Source organism: Mus caroli, chromosome 7, assembly GCF_900094665.2.
Source record: "Mus caroli chromosome 7, CAROLI_EIJ_v1.1, whole genome shotgun sequence".
NCBI lineage: Eukaryota > Metazoa > Chordata > Mammalia > Rodentia > Muridae > Mus > Mus caroli.
Window position 1 is genome coordinate 28,771,058 of NC_034576.1, and position 17,302 is coordinate 28,788,359.

General features: G+C 45.5%; 1 protein-coding gene and 1 pseudogene across 1 annotated transcript in view; both read right to left on the bottom strand.

Moving 5' to 3' along the window:
• Window positions 1-17,302, bottom strand: part of Catsperg (cation channel sperm associated auxiliary subunit gamma) — a 545,789-nt gene that overhangs the window by 364,432 nt on the left and 164,055 nt on the right. The window lies entirely within an intron of this gene.
• On the bottom strand, window positions 471-1,167 carry LOC110299176 (annotated as a pseudogene).

Here is a 17,302-nt window from a genome sequence, read left to right on the forward strand (position 1 = left end):
GGCTGGCCTCGAACTCAGAAATCCACCTGCCTCTACCTCCCGAGTGCTGGGATTAAAGGCGTGCGCCACCAACGCCCGGCTGACCTGTAGTTTCTTTAATGAGTCAGCTTTATTTCCTATTCCTTCCTCTTGCTTTTTACCACAAAACCAAAACCAAACCAACCAAAACCAAACCAACCAACCAATAATGACAAAAGATACTTATACAGCTGCCTCTTTCATGGCTCTTTGGCAATGCTTCCAAATCTTGAACACAAAAGGAAGCTAAATGATGAGATGAAGAGACAGTGATGTATGGAAAGAAGCCTATGAGAGTGACTGAGAAAGACTGTAAGGAAGCCTGAGCAAGAACCTACCCCCAAAAGACAAAGTAAGAAAGTAGAGAGGCATTCCTCCTCCGCTCCTTCTCACAGCCTTTCAAACTCTGAATAAGAAATGACTCAGCGGAGCTAGAGAACTGAGTTAACAGGTAAAGAAGTACAGCAGGGCTTTAGCTATCAATGAATTTCTTTGCTCTTGTATTGGCAATGTCTATATGATTCTTGTTTGTGTCAGCCTTTTCTGTGATCTTCTGTATTTGCTGGTTTTGAGCATCAGTTTCATTGCCCATATCCAGAGCCATGTTCTTTAGGTTGCCTAGGATGCTGCCCACTTGAGCCAGGTTCTCTTCCATCTCATCTTCTCTGGCTTCATTAGTTATACGTTTAATGTATCCACCACTGGCTGCTCCTGAGTTGGCTGAGGCTGACCATTTGTAATCCGGCTCGGTTGCTTAGATACTACATTGCTAGGTGAGTTGTCGCCACCATCTCCCCATGTTGCCTTATAGTTCTTTCCAGACTCAAAGTTCTTTGTCCTATTACAAGGGCAGGCGCAGAGGCCACAACACTTGTTGAGTTCTGTTAAAGTCTTCTCTGCCTCTCTCATGTCTCTCATGTCTTTATTTGGTCCATGCCTTCTTCTATTTAGTTGTCCCCCTTGCTCATCCAGCATAGTGATGGTCTTGATTCCTGCATCCTGAGACCCAATGGCTAAACCCAGGATTCTCCTTGTGCTTTCCAGAGACTCATTAGTAACCTGGTGAGCCCGCAGCTGAACTTCCTCTGAGGACAGATTATCCATGGTGAGTCACACTGCTGGACACAGAAAGACGGATACTCTGTCCCGCTGACCAGCTCCCTCAGCTACTTTCCAGAAGCCTCACCCTGCGGCTCCGGCCACTCCTCTCCAGCCTCCTCAGTTCTCGGACTCTACAAGATGGGACAGGGTGCGTATTGCCCACGCTTTTGTTCCCCCTGGTAAGAACACGCTCAGGGCAACCGGAATCTTCTGCGGCACAAGCTTTATTGCTTACCCCTTCAGAAGCCAGTGGAGAAGAGAGCCAGAGAGAGAGAGAGAGAGAGATAGAGAGATCGTGGCGGAAACCCGTCCCTTTTATGGAGGACTGTCCTCCGCCTCGGACGTGTCGCTTACTGATTGGCTGCAGCCCATCGGCCGGAGTTGTCGTCACGGGGAAGGCAGAGCACATGGGGTGGGAAACTACCCCGGCGCATGCACAGATGGTTTGATTACACGGGTGCCAGTGCCATCAGCGCCATCTTGTAATGGCGAATGTGAGGGCGGCTCCTTACAGGTGCGCGCTCCCTCTCGTGCATGCGCCTGGAAGACTTGTGTGCCTGCGCAGTGCATAGTTTTCTTTATCTCATGAGAAGTCATTTCTGCAAGGGAATCTGTTGTTTTCATAACTCTAGGTCCCTATTTTGGCACACTTGGTCAAACAATTCGCACATGACCACTGTGTCGTCTCAGGGATTCAGCAACCCTGCTGCTGTCCAGATGAGTTCACAAGTTAGAACAACGGGCATCAGAAGAAGAGACATTCCTAGATTAAAGGTTTTGGCTATCAGACAAGTTTTAGACTTATAAGTCCTCTAACATTAATTTGGGATGTCCAGTCACAGTGAGTTTTGTCAATGAGCAGACAGTCTGATTAGTTCCTATCCCTATCCTATGTAGTATAGGGGTTGGGGTTGGATGATTTTTGGCTAGGATTGATTAATTTTATCCCCAGGGTCCGTTTCTGTGGCCTATAGCTTGATTCTCCGGATTTTTCTTGTTTTTAAAAGCAAGAATCCTTTTTTTTTTTTTTTTTTTTCTGAGACAGGGTTTCTCTGTGTAGCCCGTAGCCCTGGCTGTCCTGAAACTCACTCTGTAGACCATGCTGGCCTCGAACTCAGAAATCCACCTGCCTCTGCCTCCCAAGTGCTGGGATTAAAGGCATGTAGCACCACTGCCTGGCTACAAGAATCCTTTTTAAAGGACAATTTCAGGAAGTCTTAGTTTTATAATCCACATATTAAAGTGAGTATTAGTGAGCCCAGGTCAAGATAAACATGTGTTACTGCTCTGTGGTCACACTAGCTAACATCTTCCTTGTATCTGTCTCAGTTCCCAGGTCTAGGCTTGAGGGTAGTGGGGATTTTCCCATAATCCTGTATTTATACCAAACACAAGTCTCAGGATGGGGCAGTAGAGTAGGGAGTAGAAGGTACAAAGAAACCTTAATTTCAATGAATTCATAGTCTAGAGACAGTCCATTTGGCAGCAGCATCCATGGTTTTCTTCATCTGGGTGTGGTGGACCCATGGTGTAATGCCAGCCACCTTCACAGCCTTCAGTGCCCCTTTGGCTACCTGCTTGACTCAGTATCACTGGAGTTGAACAAGGGGTGCAGGAGGCAGCCAGTTGGTCAATACAAAAACCATGACTGAGGGAGAGAAGATGATTATAGGAAAGGCAGAAAGAAGATGCAAGAGGCAGATATGAGAGGGCTGCTGGTCAACACCACACCAGTAGCAAGTGTATTTTCTCAGTGTCTTTTAAAGGCAAGCAACAGAAAGCATGATCAATTCCAGGAAGATAAATAATGACCATAAATGAGCGTGTGGCAAGTTTCTGATACATAGTATCTATGACTATCCTTCAGGCTAGGATAGTCTCTCAAGGACATATGGGTAAGCAGAGGAACTTGGCAGAGTATAATGTACAAACAAACAAACAAACAAATATAAGTTCATTTTAAAAATATGTCTCTATTTTTAAAATAAATCATTTTCTAAAGAATGTATTTGCTACTTTAGGTAAATGTAGACTGTCCAAAAAGTCTTACTTCAACACATATACATGAGCTCAGAACTAATACAAAAAAGCTAGGCACAGTGGTGCAGGCTTGTGATTCCAGCACTGGGGAGGTAGATACAGGCTGATTTCTGAAGGTTCTTAGCAAAATGGAGGAGTTGAGAGATGTCTCTGGAGGTGTAAGTATTGAGTTTGTGTATGTGTAATGTGTATGTCTATGTGCATGTGGACTCGTGTGTGTGTGTGTGTGTGTGTGTGTGTGTGTGTATGTGTGTGTGTGTGTGTGTGTGTGTGTATGTGTGTGTGTGTGTGTGTGCATGTGGCTTTTACCTGTATGTCCCTAAACACACATACACACACACAAAACCCTACACATGCATACAGTCACACAGCACATAAACAAATAAACCCAATACCTACACCTCCAGACTCTGCCATTTGGCCATTTTTTGAGACACTCTTTGAAAATATGAGATGCACTTCACCCTCAATTTCTTCAGCAGTTTCTTCATTAAAGACGTTAAACAAACTTGCAGACTAAAAAGGAGCCTGGGGAGGCTGAAATCAAGAAGGAATCTCAAAGGTAGAGAAGTCAGATAAATGTAACATACCATGTTAAAAATTTCTGAATCAGAGACAACATCTGTGGGACTTTATCCAGACTGGAAAGTCTTGAGTCAAACACAAAGGTAACCCTAAATTCAAAGAGATGGCGCAGGTTTGCCAACTGTGGCAGCCTGAATAAAAATGGGCCCCCGAGGTTCAGAGATTTGAATGCTTTGGTCAACAGGAAGTGGCACTATTAGGAAGTGTGGCCTCATGGGAGTAGATATGGCTTGTTGGAAAAAAGTGTGTCACTGAGGCAGGGAGGGCTTTTCGGTTTTAGAAGCTCAAATGAGGCCCCGAGGCTCATTCACTCTTCCTGTTGCCTGCTGATCCCAGTACAGAACCCTCAACTTCTCCAGCAGCATGCTTGCCTGCCTGCTGCTGCACCCTGCTGCCCCGTGACAAGCATGAACTAAAACCTGTGAACTGGAAGCCAGCCCCAATTAAGTGCTTTCTTTTATAATTGCTGTGGTCAGGGTGTTCCTTCACAAGCAATAGAACACTGACCAAGACATCAACAAAACTGGAACTTTTGGGATGCAGTATGGTAAAGTATGCTAAGTCTACCTGATTGGATTATTCTATTGTCTTCATACTGAAACGTTAAGATGCAAGCTCCTAGATAAAATGGTCTGTCCGTGGCAGCTGCCCATATTTCCTGCCACAACATAACACTGTCCTGTTGACGCCCATCTGCCTTGTTAATATGTTTAGGTATCATGAGGTATGGATTCAGCCCATGCCTGTCCACACCAGGTCTTGAAGACAGAGTCCAGACTTAAGGCAGAGTCCAGACTTCTGTCTGCTTCAGAGTTAGCTGCTGGAGGTCACATGGTGACACAAATGGATTTGTGACATGGATATGGGGACATCTGATGTTTCTCAAGAAGGGAATTTGGAATGCCAACAAATGTGGAACCCAGAATGACTGTGGTCTTTGTTAATTTCTAGATAATATTTAGGACAAAAGATGTTCCGACGCCTTAGTCTCAACAAGACTGTGGTGTCAGTCTTGACACCCTCGATGAGACATCTAACTGTAACGGTCTCCTTTTCCGCTGCTGTGGCTTTTTGAAAAAGCTCTGTTTTTGTTTCATATGATGCATCTCTGGGTGGGCAGAAGCATTGGATCCCCCTGGAAATGCAGCTTCAGGTAGGCATGAGCTGCGAAGACATGGGAGCCGGGAATTGAACTCAGATCCTCTGCAAGAGCCAGAATGCTTTTAACCACCCACCGAGCAATTGTATCTTTTTATTTTTTATTTTTTGGGACAAGGTTTTACTATGCAGACCTGAGTGATCTGGGACTCATTCTGTAGACCAGGCTGGCCTCAAATGATAAGAGATCCACTTGCTCCTGCTTCTCACATGCTGGGGTGAGGGCGAGTGCCATCATGTCCACCTCTGTAGCGGCTTCTTTTCCAGATGTGGCGGTTTACGTGCCACAGTACTAACTCTCATCAGGAATTACTTGGGTGATATCAAGAAAGAGCTGCTCTTCTGGATATCCTTCCTAGTCACGTGACCCCCCCTGACGACATTTCAGCTACTCGGGAAGCTCTGGCCTGGAAAACCTGGGAACCTTTGGTTAGTTTTATATCAATGCACTTAATTTTTGTTTGTTTGTTTGTTTTTCCAGACAGGGTTTTTCTGTGTAGCCCTGGCTGTCCTGGAACTCACTCTGTAGACCAGGCTGGCCTCGAACTCAGAAATCCACCTGCCTCTGCCTCCCAAGTGCTGGGATTAAAGGCATGCGCCACCACTGCTTGGGTCTAAATTTTTAAAAAATTTATTTATGTATGTATGTATATGAGTACACTCTAGCTGTACAGATGGTTGTGAGCCATCATGTGGTTGCTGGAAATTGAGCTCAGGACTTCCACTCCCTCCAGCCCTGTTCGCTCCAGCCCAAAGATTTATTTATTATTATATGTAAGTTCACTGTATTTGTCTTCAGACACACCAGAAGAGGGCACCAGATCTCATTATGGATGGTTGTGAGCCACCATGTGGTTGCTGGGATTTGAACTCAGGACCTTCGGAAGAGCAGTCAGTGCCCTTAATTGCTGAGCCACCTCTCTAGCCCGATGCAATTAATTTTGACCCAAGGAATTTTTAATAAGCTCTGATTATTGTAACTTAATCACATTCATATCATTTTTGTCTTTCACTCATATACAGGAAATAAAGTTTAAATTTAAAAATTGCCAGGTGTGGTAGCATACATCTTTAATCCCAGCACTGGAAGACAGAGACAGGAGGATCTCTGTGAGTTTGAGGCTAGCCTGGTCTACAGAGTGAGTTCCTGGACCACCAGGGCTATACACTGAGACCCTGTCTCAAACAAAACAAAATAAAACAAAACAAAACAAAACAAAACCAAAAATTACTCAGTGGGTAAAATGCTTGATATGCAGGCATGGACAACTGAATTCAGCACTCCACACATGTGAAAGCAGAAATGGCAGCCTGTGCCTTGTAACCTCAGTAGTAGAAGTGGGACGGTGGGGAGAAGCAGATCCTCAGTGTTTGCTGGCCAGCTGATCTAGCCAAAACTATAGGCTCCAAGTTCAGTGAGAGAGCCTGTATGAAAAAAATAAGGAGGACAGTGACAGAGAAAGACAGTTGAAGTTGACTTCTGGCCCCACCACAGACAGACAGACAGACAGACAGACAGACAGGCAGGCAGGCAGACACACACACACACACACACACACACACACACACACACACACACACGAGGAATGGGGAAATCTAACCATGTAACAGAATGAGATAAATTGAGATAACCTGTTAAGACATGTGTGGGAAAACTGCTAATTAAAGTTGAACTCCACCATTGACAAGAGAGCCTTCTAGGGCTCAGTGCAATATGGAGGACCCCCTTCATTGTCAGGGATTCCCCTTCTCTGACCTTGCATGGGGAGTTCAAAACCCCCCATATAGCCTAAGCTCAACTTCCTTTCTCCTGAGAAGACCTCATTCAGCTAGCACCCGAGATTCCTGAAATGCTCCCCATGCTAATGAGACATTTTGGTACCCTCAGTCTTTAGTCAATGACCTCTGCCCATCTTGGATGTTTCTACTTTCCCATTCCCCGAAACTATAGAAGCCTTGAATCACCCCAAGTAAAGTTGATCTGTCTCCCTGCAGCTGGTCCTGGTGTGCCTTCTTCACCATATATAACTCACGGGGCTTCCTTTGCCCTTTGAGCCACCTCTCTAGCCTGATGCACTTAATTTTGACCCAAGGAATTTTTAATAAGCTCTGATTATTGTAACTTAATCACATTCATATGATTTTTGTCTTTCACTCATATACATGAAATAAAGTTTAAATTTAAAAATTGTCAGGTGTGGTAGCATACATCTTTAATCCCAGCACTGGATGACAGAGACAGGAGGATCTCTGTGAGTTTGAGGCTAGCCTGGTCTACAGAGTGAGTTCCAGGACCCCAAGGGCAGGGAGGGTCACAGACATGATGGCACCTGCCTTTATTCCCAACACTTTAATAATAGAGTTAGGGGGCTGGAGAGATGGCTCAGAGGTTGAAAGCACTGACTGCTCTTCCAGAGGTCCTGAGTTCAATTTTCAGCAACCACCTGGTGGCTCACAACCATCTGTAGTGGGATCTGGTGCCCTCTTCTGACATGCAGGCATATATGCAAGCAGAACACTGTGTATATAATAAATAAATAAATCTTAAAAAAAAAAAAAAAGAGGTAGAAAAATCCCTGAGCTTGAGGTCAGTCTGGTCTACAAATTGAGTTCTAGGCCATCCAGGGCTACACAGAAAAACCCTGTGTCAAAAAAAAAGTATTATTATTTTTAATTAAGTATAAGTATGTACACATGAGTACACATGGGTACACAGGTACCCACATAGGTTCTGCCCTGGAACTAGAGTTCCAGGAGCCATCTAATGTGGTTCCTGGGACTTGGGTTCAGCTCTTCTGCAGTTACAGTACATGCTCTTACAGCTAAGAAACTGCCCCAGCCCCAGGATGGCACTTTTAACCCCGATTGCCTAGAACTCACTACATAGACCAGACTGGGTTTGAACTTGTGGTGATCCTCTTACTTCTGCCTTCTAAATGTTGGCACTGTAGGCTAGGCATGTCCACACCTAGTCCAGTGCCTATCCTTTTTTTTTTTTTTTTTTTTTTGGTAGGTGTGATGGTTTGTATATCCTTGGACCAGGGAGTGGCACCATCTGAAGGTGTGGCCTTGTTGGAANAGGTGTGACCTGGTTGGAATNGGTGTGTCACTGTGGGTGTGGGNNTAAGANNCTCACNCNAGTTGCCTGGAAGTCANTCTTCCANTAGCAGCCTTTGGATGAAGACATAGAACTCTCAGCTCTGCCTATGCCATGCCTGCCTGGATGCTGCCATGCTCCCACCTTGATGATAATGGACTGAACCTCTGAATCTGTAAGCCAGCTCCAATTAAATGTTGTTTTTTTATAAGACTTGCCTTGGTCATGGTATCTGTTCACAGCAGTAAAACCCTAACCAAAACAGTAGGTATGTATACATGTTCACATGCACATGTGTGGAAGACAGAGGTGAATGTTGGGTGTTGTCTTTGTCACGGGATTATAGCTGTAAAGAGCTACCATGCCCAAGGCAAGTTTTCGAAAAGAAAGCATTTGACTAGAGGCTTGCTTACAGTTTCAGAACACGAGTCTGTGATGGTGGAGCTTGTGGTGGCATGCGTGCAGGCGTGGCTCTGGAGCTGAGAGATTTACATCCTGATTGTCAGGCAGCAGGGAGAGACACGCCAGGCTCGGCATGAGATTTTGAAACCTCAATACAGTGACATGTGGTAAATCTCCAACCACAGTAAGCCCATGCAAGGAAAATGCAACTCAGTTATATATTGATAAACGGTACACCTATATTGGTCAGATGCGCCTCTACACCACTTTCTTCCCCAGCTATGAAATCCCTGCTACTTGCAGTTTCTCCAGGCCAAATGCTTCTGCTCCATCTTCCTTCCAACAACTCTCCCTCTGTTCTCCTCCCACATTCGCTGTCTCCTCCAACTCCTCTTACCCTCCTCTCCCTGTCTTGCCTGGAAAACCCGCCTCCTCATTTTCGCCCAGTGATTAGTTATGTGTCCTCTTTATTAGCCAACCAGATAATTAAGGGAAATTCCTCTACAGTGACATACTTCAACAAGACCACGGCTCCCAATCCTTCTAATCCTTTCAAACAGTTCTGCCCCCTGCTGACTGAGTATTAGTATAATAATAATAATAATAATAATAATAATAATAATAATAATAAGGGGCCATTCTCACTCAAACCACCACTCATGCTTCAGCTGCTCCCTGTCATATTTTTATTTTTGTATTTATTTAATAATTTTTTTGGTTGTGAGCCTAACCTTTAATGGCTGAGCCATCTTTTCAACCCAGTCATTTTTATTTGGAGCGTGTATGTGTGTGTGTGTGTGTGTGTGTGTGTGTGTGCGCGCGTGCAGAGGTCAGAGGAAAACCTGCAGGAACCAGACTCTCCCTCCACTATGTTGGCTCCAGGGATCGAACTCAAGATGTCAGGCTTGGTCACAAGCCCCTTTATCCACTGAGTCATGCTGTTGGCCTGCCACCTTATTTTTCATTAATTATTTATTCACTTTACATCCCAATCACAGCCCCCTCCCTCTTCTCCACCCAGTTCCACCCTTACAAATCCCTTCCCCCATCACCTTCTCCCCTGCTCCTCAGAGAAACCACCTTGGGTACCACTCTTCTTGGGACATCCAATCACAGCAGGACTAAGTGCATCCTCTCCCACTGTGGCCCAACACAGCTGTCCAGCTAGAGGAAGGGGATCCAATGGCAGGCAACAGAGTCAGAGGCAGCCCCCACTTCAATTGTTAGGGGACTCACATAAAGACCAAGCTGCACATCGGCTACAACTGTGTAGGGGACCTAGGGTACAGCCCCTGCATGCTCACTGGTTTGTGGTTGAGTCTCTGGGATTCCCCCATGGGCCAGGTTAGTTGTCTCTGTAGGTCTTCTTGTGGCCGTCACCTTATTTTTGGAGGCAGCGTCTCTCATTGGACCTGGAGGAGCTGACTGATGGAACCAGGCTGGCCAGCCAGCAAGGAACAGGAATTTTCCTACCTTTGCCTCACCAGTCCGGGATTACAGGAGCATACAATGTCCTCCAGGTTTCTGGCGTGTAATCTAGACGATCACACTCAGATCCTCAAGTTCATGTAGCAAGTACCTTACAAATTGGATCATCTCCCTGGCGCCCAGTGCCTATTCTTATGTGGCTGATGAGGATGCTGCCTGAATTGTGGTATAATAACCACTGGGCATAACTGCCCCAATGCCCCGCCCACTGCCAGGGCCTGGCCTGAACTGTGGACAAACAAAAGACAACTAGAGAACTGATCGCCACACGCTGCTTAAGACATGGTGAGCTCAGTCTTCCACGGTCCTCCTCCACGGTCCTCCTCCACGGGAACAGCTTCTTGATCTTCTAGGCTTGATAGCCAAAGACTGCCTCTGCCCAAATCTGCTAGGCCTCTTGTTTTTAAAAGGGCAGACAGGTTTGCTTTACTGAGAGGCTTCAAATTAAAATATAAACAAGTTTCAGATGTGTTGGGGACTGGTTCTAATGATTTGTCTTCATTTGGTTCCCAAAAGCCATGCTTCCAGATGCTGACGATCCCTGCCCACAGCTGGCTTTAATTGCCATACAATGGCTGGCAGGGAGATGGAGGTGGGACTTTTAGATTGTATGGACAAGGGACCAAGGGTGATCACCATGAGGGATGGGGGTGTGGCCGGAGGGAGCAGAAATCAGATGTAAGGTCCTGCTGAAATGTAAGAATCAGGGTAAGTGGCCACAGGGGCTATTCCCCTGACTGAGTCTGGGGCAGCAAAGATAAAATACAGATTTAGAAAATGTTAACTAAGGATTACCAGAGGGGAGTGTGTGCTAGCCACAGGGCGGTCCAGGAGATTCTCAGCCATTGGGCTAATTAGGCATATTAAAAATTAAGCTGACGTGTGTGTGTGTGTGTGTGTGTGTGTGTGTGTGTTTCACTTGTGTATACAGAGAGCTCTGGCAGGTGGCTAGACGCTCCATTACCTGATGGGATCTCTAAGCTGTTTAACTACTCACCGCTACACAGATGTAGCTCCGTTTTTTACTGTTCCTTTATGTAACCTGCTTTGCAGTAGCTGTTCTCAGTAAAATAGGAAAGCATGGGTGCATTCGGAGGGTCTGAAAGTTATCTAAGGTGTGCAAAGGCAAGTCGTAGAGGTATAAGAAAGACTTAAGGTATCTGAAAAATGGAAATGTTTCAGGCTTCTTTCCCTCATCTGTGCAATTATTATACTAAGGTTTCAAAAGTTAAAAATTTTAGCCAGGCCGTGGTGGCACACGCCTTTAATTCCAGCACTTGGGGGGCAGAGGCAGGTGGATTTCTGAGTTCGAGGCCAGCCTGGTCGACAGAGTGAGTTCCAGGACAGCCAGGGCTACACAGAGAAACCCTGTCTGGAAAACCAAAACCAAAACCAAAACCAAAACCAAAACCAAAACCAAAACCAAAACCAAAACCAAAACCAAAAAAAATATTTAACTCTGATCAATGGAGTTCTGATAAGCTAATAGAACACGGGGAGTTTGCAATTCAGTCAGAAGCTGAAGAGTTTAAATTCCCTTTGGTTGTCTTCTGAGTGACTTATAGGTACTTCTTATCATGCTAAGAACATCTCTGTACAATCTGTATATCTAGCCCTCTGGACTGAGAAAAGAATGATCTGTGCCTTTTGACCCAAACCTATAGTTTTACTAGGTCTCAAAGGCATGCATCTCCTTGTGTTATCTTACAGATACCTGTTAACTACGTTTTCTAAAATGTGGCTTTCAATGCAATGGTAGATACTAATGTACATCCTTTTGTGAACTGCAGTTCACATAAGCTTCAGGGATTCACGAGTCCTAAGACTTGGGTCTGTTTGCCACAGATCAAATGGACTCCAGGAAAGTATACCTGCCTGTCTTTAAAAAACAGGGCTTTCCCCTTGGCCTTGGGATTTCTTAACTTCTGTGCCCAAACAGATTTTCACCGGGCTGACATCCAGGGACCACCTGAGGGCTGCACGCTGCTGACTTCTGACTTGCTGAAAGCTGGTGATTAACCAGCTCAGTGGATACGGTGGTTTCCTGTCTTTCAGCTGGGTCACCTGATCCCGTGCTTCTGATAGATGCCCCATTGCCCAGCATATCAGCCTCCCTGGGCCCCTTTGACAACCTCCTAATGCCAGCAGGAAGCAGTTACAGAAGAAAATTATGGTGTCCATTTTTGTCCCACCTTATAGCTGAGATGCTAAGTCAAAAAGGCCCATGTTTTGCAAATAACATATGGCTCTTAGGTCCCAATTAATCCCTTGGCCAACCAATGACTATGATCTTGGGAAAAATAACTGATGAATCAATGATTTGATTCAGTTACTAATCAGAGGAGGGATGAGGGGGCTTGGTTACCCAGCGCCAGGGTGACTCCACGACAGGCTACAAACCTGCAGTTTTGGAGACCAATCCTAAGTTTCTGTTTCTCAGAAATGAGAACCTGGATCGGGGAACCTGTGGTCAGCCAACCACACCTGTGGGCAGGCAGTGTGAGGACACCTTGTCATCTGGCCTGAAATTAGAATAGGTAGCTAGAATGAGTAAGTGGCCTCCTGGGAAATCTCCAGAACCTAAGCAATAGCAGAATCAGTCAGAACCCTAGAGACAGAGCTAACCAATCCAGGCAAAAGGGCACACATCCTCCCTGGAATTCCTCCTAACTGACAATAAAAGCTGAGCCTGAGAATCCACTAGAAGTCTCTAGTTCCTAGTGGGGAGACTCCTGTATGCAGGAAATTCAGCTGAATAAATGTTCTTTGCTTTTGCATACTATTTGAGTCTGGGGTATCATTCTTTGGCGATTCCTGGACCCTAACACTGAGTGAGATGAAAAGATCCTACACGCGACAGTATCTTTCCCAACACGCACCATGGCTCAGCACTTCGCTTTTAACTGCCCCCCCTTTTCCTTTAAGTTCCGTGGAATGAACATATAGGGTCCTGTTGACTTATATCCTCAGCCAGGGCTTCTTAAATTGCCAAGCAAGAGCCTGGGATATAGCTCTGAAGTATAATAGTTGCCTAGAAGGTGCAAGGTCCTGGGTTCAATCCCCAGCATCACCACAAAAAAAAAAATCGTCAAGTATTATTTTCATCTGTACCATGGTTGTACAATGCACACGGTGGTGGTCTTTCCAAAAGTGAACAGCTGCCTTTGACTCTCATGTTCCATTAGATAATCCCAATCAATCAATTGATTCTCCAAGGTCTACTTGATGGAGCCATTTCTTTGATCTGCTGTTGGTGGCCTGATGTGAACAGATGTTTGGTTCTTAAACCAAAGTGGCGAAAGTGCTTCCATCAGCCTGGCTTGCAGTTTTTCTTCATTAATGATTGATGTGGGAAGGTCCAGACCACTGTGGGTAGTGCCACTTCTGGGTAGTTGGTCCTGGGTTATGAAAGCAGGTTGAGCAAGCCAGTAAGCAACCATCATCCTCCGGTTCCTGCCTTCAGGTTCCTGCCCTGAGTTCCTGTCTTCCCTTCCCTTCATGATGGATTGTAAAATCTTCAATGAAATAAGCCTTTTTCTCTAACATCAGTCATCAATAAGGAAAATATCCCCATAGATTTGCCCATAGACCAGTCAGATGGAGGCATTTTCTTAAGTAAACAGGATACAAGCCAAAGAAGGAACAAGAGATTCAAAGAAAACCAAGAAGACAGACATGGTGGTGCACACCTTTAGTCCTAGCACCTGGGAGGCAAAGACAGGAGATCTCCCAGTTTGAGGCCACCTTGCTATAGCTAATTCCAGAACAAACAAAAAGAAAACAAAGTCAAGACAGTCTATGAGGGACTGAAGAGATGGCTCAGTGTTTAAGAGCACTGATTGCTCTTCCAGAGGTCCTGAGTTCAATTCCCAGCAACCACATGGTGGTTCACAAGCATCTGTAATGGGATCTGATGCCCTCTTCTGCTGCGTCTGAAGACAGCTGCAGTGCACTCACATACATGAAATAAATAATTCTTAAAAAAAGAAGAAGAAAGTCTATGAAAGAGTAGAGGGACACGATCCTTTGTGTCAATGGCTCCTAGCAGGTGGAGCAAACAATCCGAAGTCAACATTAGCATGTATGGTGGTGTACGCCTTTAGTCTCAGCACTCAGAGGAGGCAGAGGCTACAGATCTTTGTGAGTTTGAGGCCAGCCTGGTCAACAGAGTGAATTCCAGGACAGCTAAGACCACGTAGAGAAACCCTGTCTCAATAATAATAATAATGATAAAATGTTTTTATTAAGCATGGTGATTACAGGTAATGTTTTCCTTAGTTTTAAAGACATCCTGATGATTGGTGTTCTTGTACAGTCATAGGTTCTCAAGTCTGAGACTGAGGTCAGCTGAGATCCAGACAAAAGGAATTGAAGGCGTAACATAACTATTTTCAGTTCTGGAAATGGTAGTTGGCAATATGAAAGGAATTTAAAGACTGACATACTGGGGAAACTGCTCAAGCTAGCACCTAACTGAGGGGAGGGGGAGGGTCCATACTGTCCTCAGTCTCACTAGGCCAGGCTGGCTTCAAAAACAAAGATCTGCCTGCATCTGCCTCCTGAGTGCTGGGTTGAAAAGCATGTGCCACCTCACCTAAGAGGATGGAAACTTTAATACCATCTCCTGTCATGATCTGTCACCAAGGAACACTGGCTAAAGCTTCAACTAGTAATGGGGGGAAACCGCAGAAACCGGGAGCTGTCATATCTGAAAGAAGTCTCCCCAACACAGTGAAATCTACTCTTGAAGCTACCATCACTGAACACTTGCACGTAGTTCCGTGGTTCCAGGGTGAGGTTCCCAGGCCAGAAACTGAAGAAGGACAGACAGTCTAACAAGATGATCCTGAGGCAGTGTGGAGCCTCCATGAACTCCCAACCTGGGTCACGGAAGCATCGAAAGGGCTCTTAGAATAGCTCCGCCTCCCGGCGCATATGCTCACCCTAAGTCTCTCCCCTGCATGTCTTTCTTGGCCTAACCCACCCTCGTGCTACACGCATGCGTGGTAGATGGGGGCTCGCCTGCTTTCCAACTCTATTATGTGGTGAAATTACCTTATCTTGTGGTCTGTCCACCCAAGCGGGCCAGAATGAGTTTTTGCAGAACATGGGGGAGAAATAGGGTGGGCAGGATTGATTTGGGCTAGCCTCTCACCCATCATTGCTACAACCCAATCCCTCGGAACACTGGCTTACTCCAGCCCTGCGTTCCAAGGCCAGAAGATGAAGGGCTATGATGTGAACCCGAGGGCTCCCTCATAGTTACCTTACAGAGGCCTCACTACCCATTTGGGATTTTGAACTGGGAGAAACGTGGTGCCGTTGTGGTCTCTATAATAGGTTTGCCTGTGCGCTTTTAAGCTTGGTTCCCATGCTAACACTAATAAAGGGTGGCATAGAAACCCCTGATAATCACAAAGAGCCCCTCCCTTACACGTGGGTGGCTGATGCAAGGCCTCTGTCATAAAGGCCAGCGTTACCCAGGCACAGCCATGCGTATCCAGTGACTCTGCCACACCTGGAGTCTGTCTCTCTGGCCCTGCCTCTTATTTCTGTGGCTGGCTTTTCCTTTTCTGGAGAAAGAAGGACACGAGATTGAAACAGAGTTAGCAAGTAAAAACATAGGACAACCAATTAAAATTTAATTTCAGGATTGGGGAAAGCCCCGCAGTCGCTGCTGTTTTTTGTTTATTTGATTAGTTCGTGTTGTTTTCCTTGGGGTCCTGGTTTGGTTTTGTTTTTGAGACGGAGTATCACATATCCGCAGTTGGTGTAGAACGTCCTCACCTCCCGGGTGCTGTCCACCACTATGACTTTGGTTTTATGTTGTACTTGGATCAAATCCCAGGGCTTCAACGGTACTAGGCAAGCATTCTACCAACTACGCTATATCCCCAGCTCCAAAACCCGCAATTTCTTTTTTAAGTACAAGCTGTGTCCTAGTATCCAAAATTCGAAGTTATGTTGTCAGCCCTACCTTAAGACAGTTAGAAGCTGATCAGACAAGCTTCTAGGAGAGCACTGGAGGCATCTATCTATCTATCTATCTATCTATCTATCTATCTATCTATCTATATGCAATAAAGTTTAACAAATCATGCCCGACTCTTGTCCCACCTTCAACACGTCTGCCACCACAGGCTCAGGACCAGAGAAATCCACTGCTGTGAAATTCCCCTCCATTCTGCTGCAACACAATACTGACTCCTTAAACCCATCACCATTTTCCCTGTCCCCCAAGCCTCCCAGAACTGGCACATTCCCTGGGGAGCTTCAGGTTCGTGGGGAGGCTGAGGCATCAGTGAACCCCTGTGGGTTGGGGGAGGGGGCTTGGAGAGTCCAGTGCATTATGATGTTGGAGTCGTGACTCCCTTTCTATGGAAACCTGTCAGTAGACTTTGTCTCTTGAATTAAGGGTATGTAGTCCTCTTGGGTAGTGATGGTCTGGGGGGAATGGAAAGCGAATGGGGAGCTTATGGTATCGGATGATATTAGAAACAGGGGTTCCCAGTTGGCAGGACATGTGATAAGGGGTATCGGTTCTGAGACCATTAAGACATCTGCTATCTGTAAGATAGCATTGTTTGGTCTGAGAAATCCAAAGGGAAAAGGTCAGGGTGGGGGAGCAGCAGAATCTGGGGTTATAAATGTAAATTTGCGAGGCTCAGCTTCTGTTTCATCTCTCGTTTGCTCTCAATCTCAGTGCGACCCTTCTTCACAGGAACAGAGCCCTGGTTTTATAATGCGTTTAACAATGTTTGATTGTAAAGCCTTTTGATTCTCATTTCTTTGAATGTGTTGCTTTAGTTGAGAAAAAGAAACATTTCTTGCCAGATGTGGTGGTTCAGGCACCTGATCTCAGCACTCAGGAACCAGAGGCAGGTAGATCTCTGGGAATTTAAGGTTCTAGTCCGGCCAGGGCTACATAGTGAGACCATGACGTGGGGAGGAGGGTGAAGAAAACTCAGGTCCTGGATTTGTTTTTTTTTTTCTCCTAGCTTCTCCACTTTTTTTTTCAATTTTTTTTATTAGTTTCTTCATTTACATTTCATTTTGTTTTTTGTCATTGTTGTTTTGAGACAGGGTTCTAGAGAGAATATATCTTTTATATTTTATGGATGCTTTGCCTGTCAATTTAAAAGCCTATGGCCTATGGCTTAGGCAGGAAATAAAGGTGGGGCATCTGGGAGGAGAAAGGGTTCTGGGATAGAGCCAGGTGGGAAGATTTCCTGGGAAGGTGTGAGGTGACAGATGCATGTTACCTGAGCACAGGTAACCAGCCACATGCCAGAAAGTAGGTTAAAATAAATGGGTTGTTTTAAGTTAGATCTAGTCAAAGAAGAGTCCATCTGTATGGCCAATGTATTTGTAAATATATTTTGAGTCTGAGTCTAATTTCTGAGAGCTTGAGGC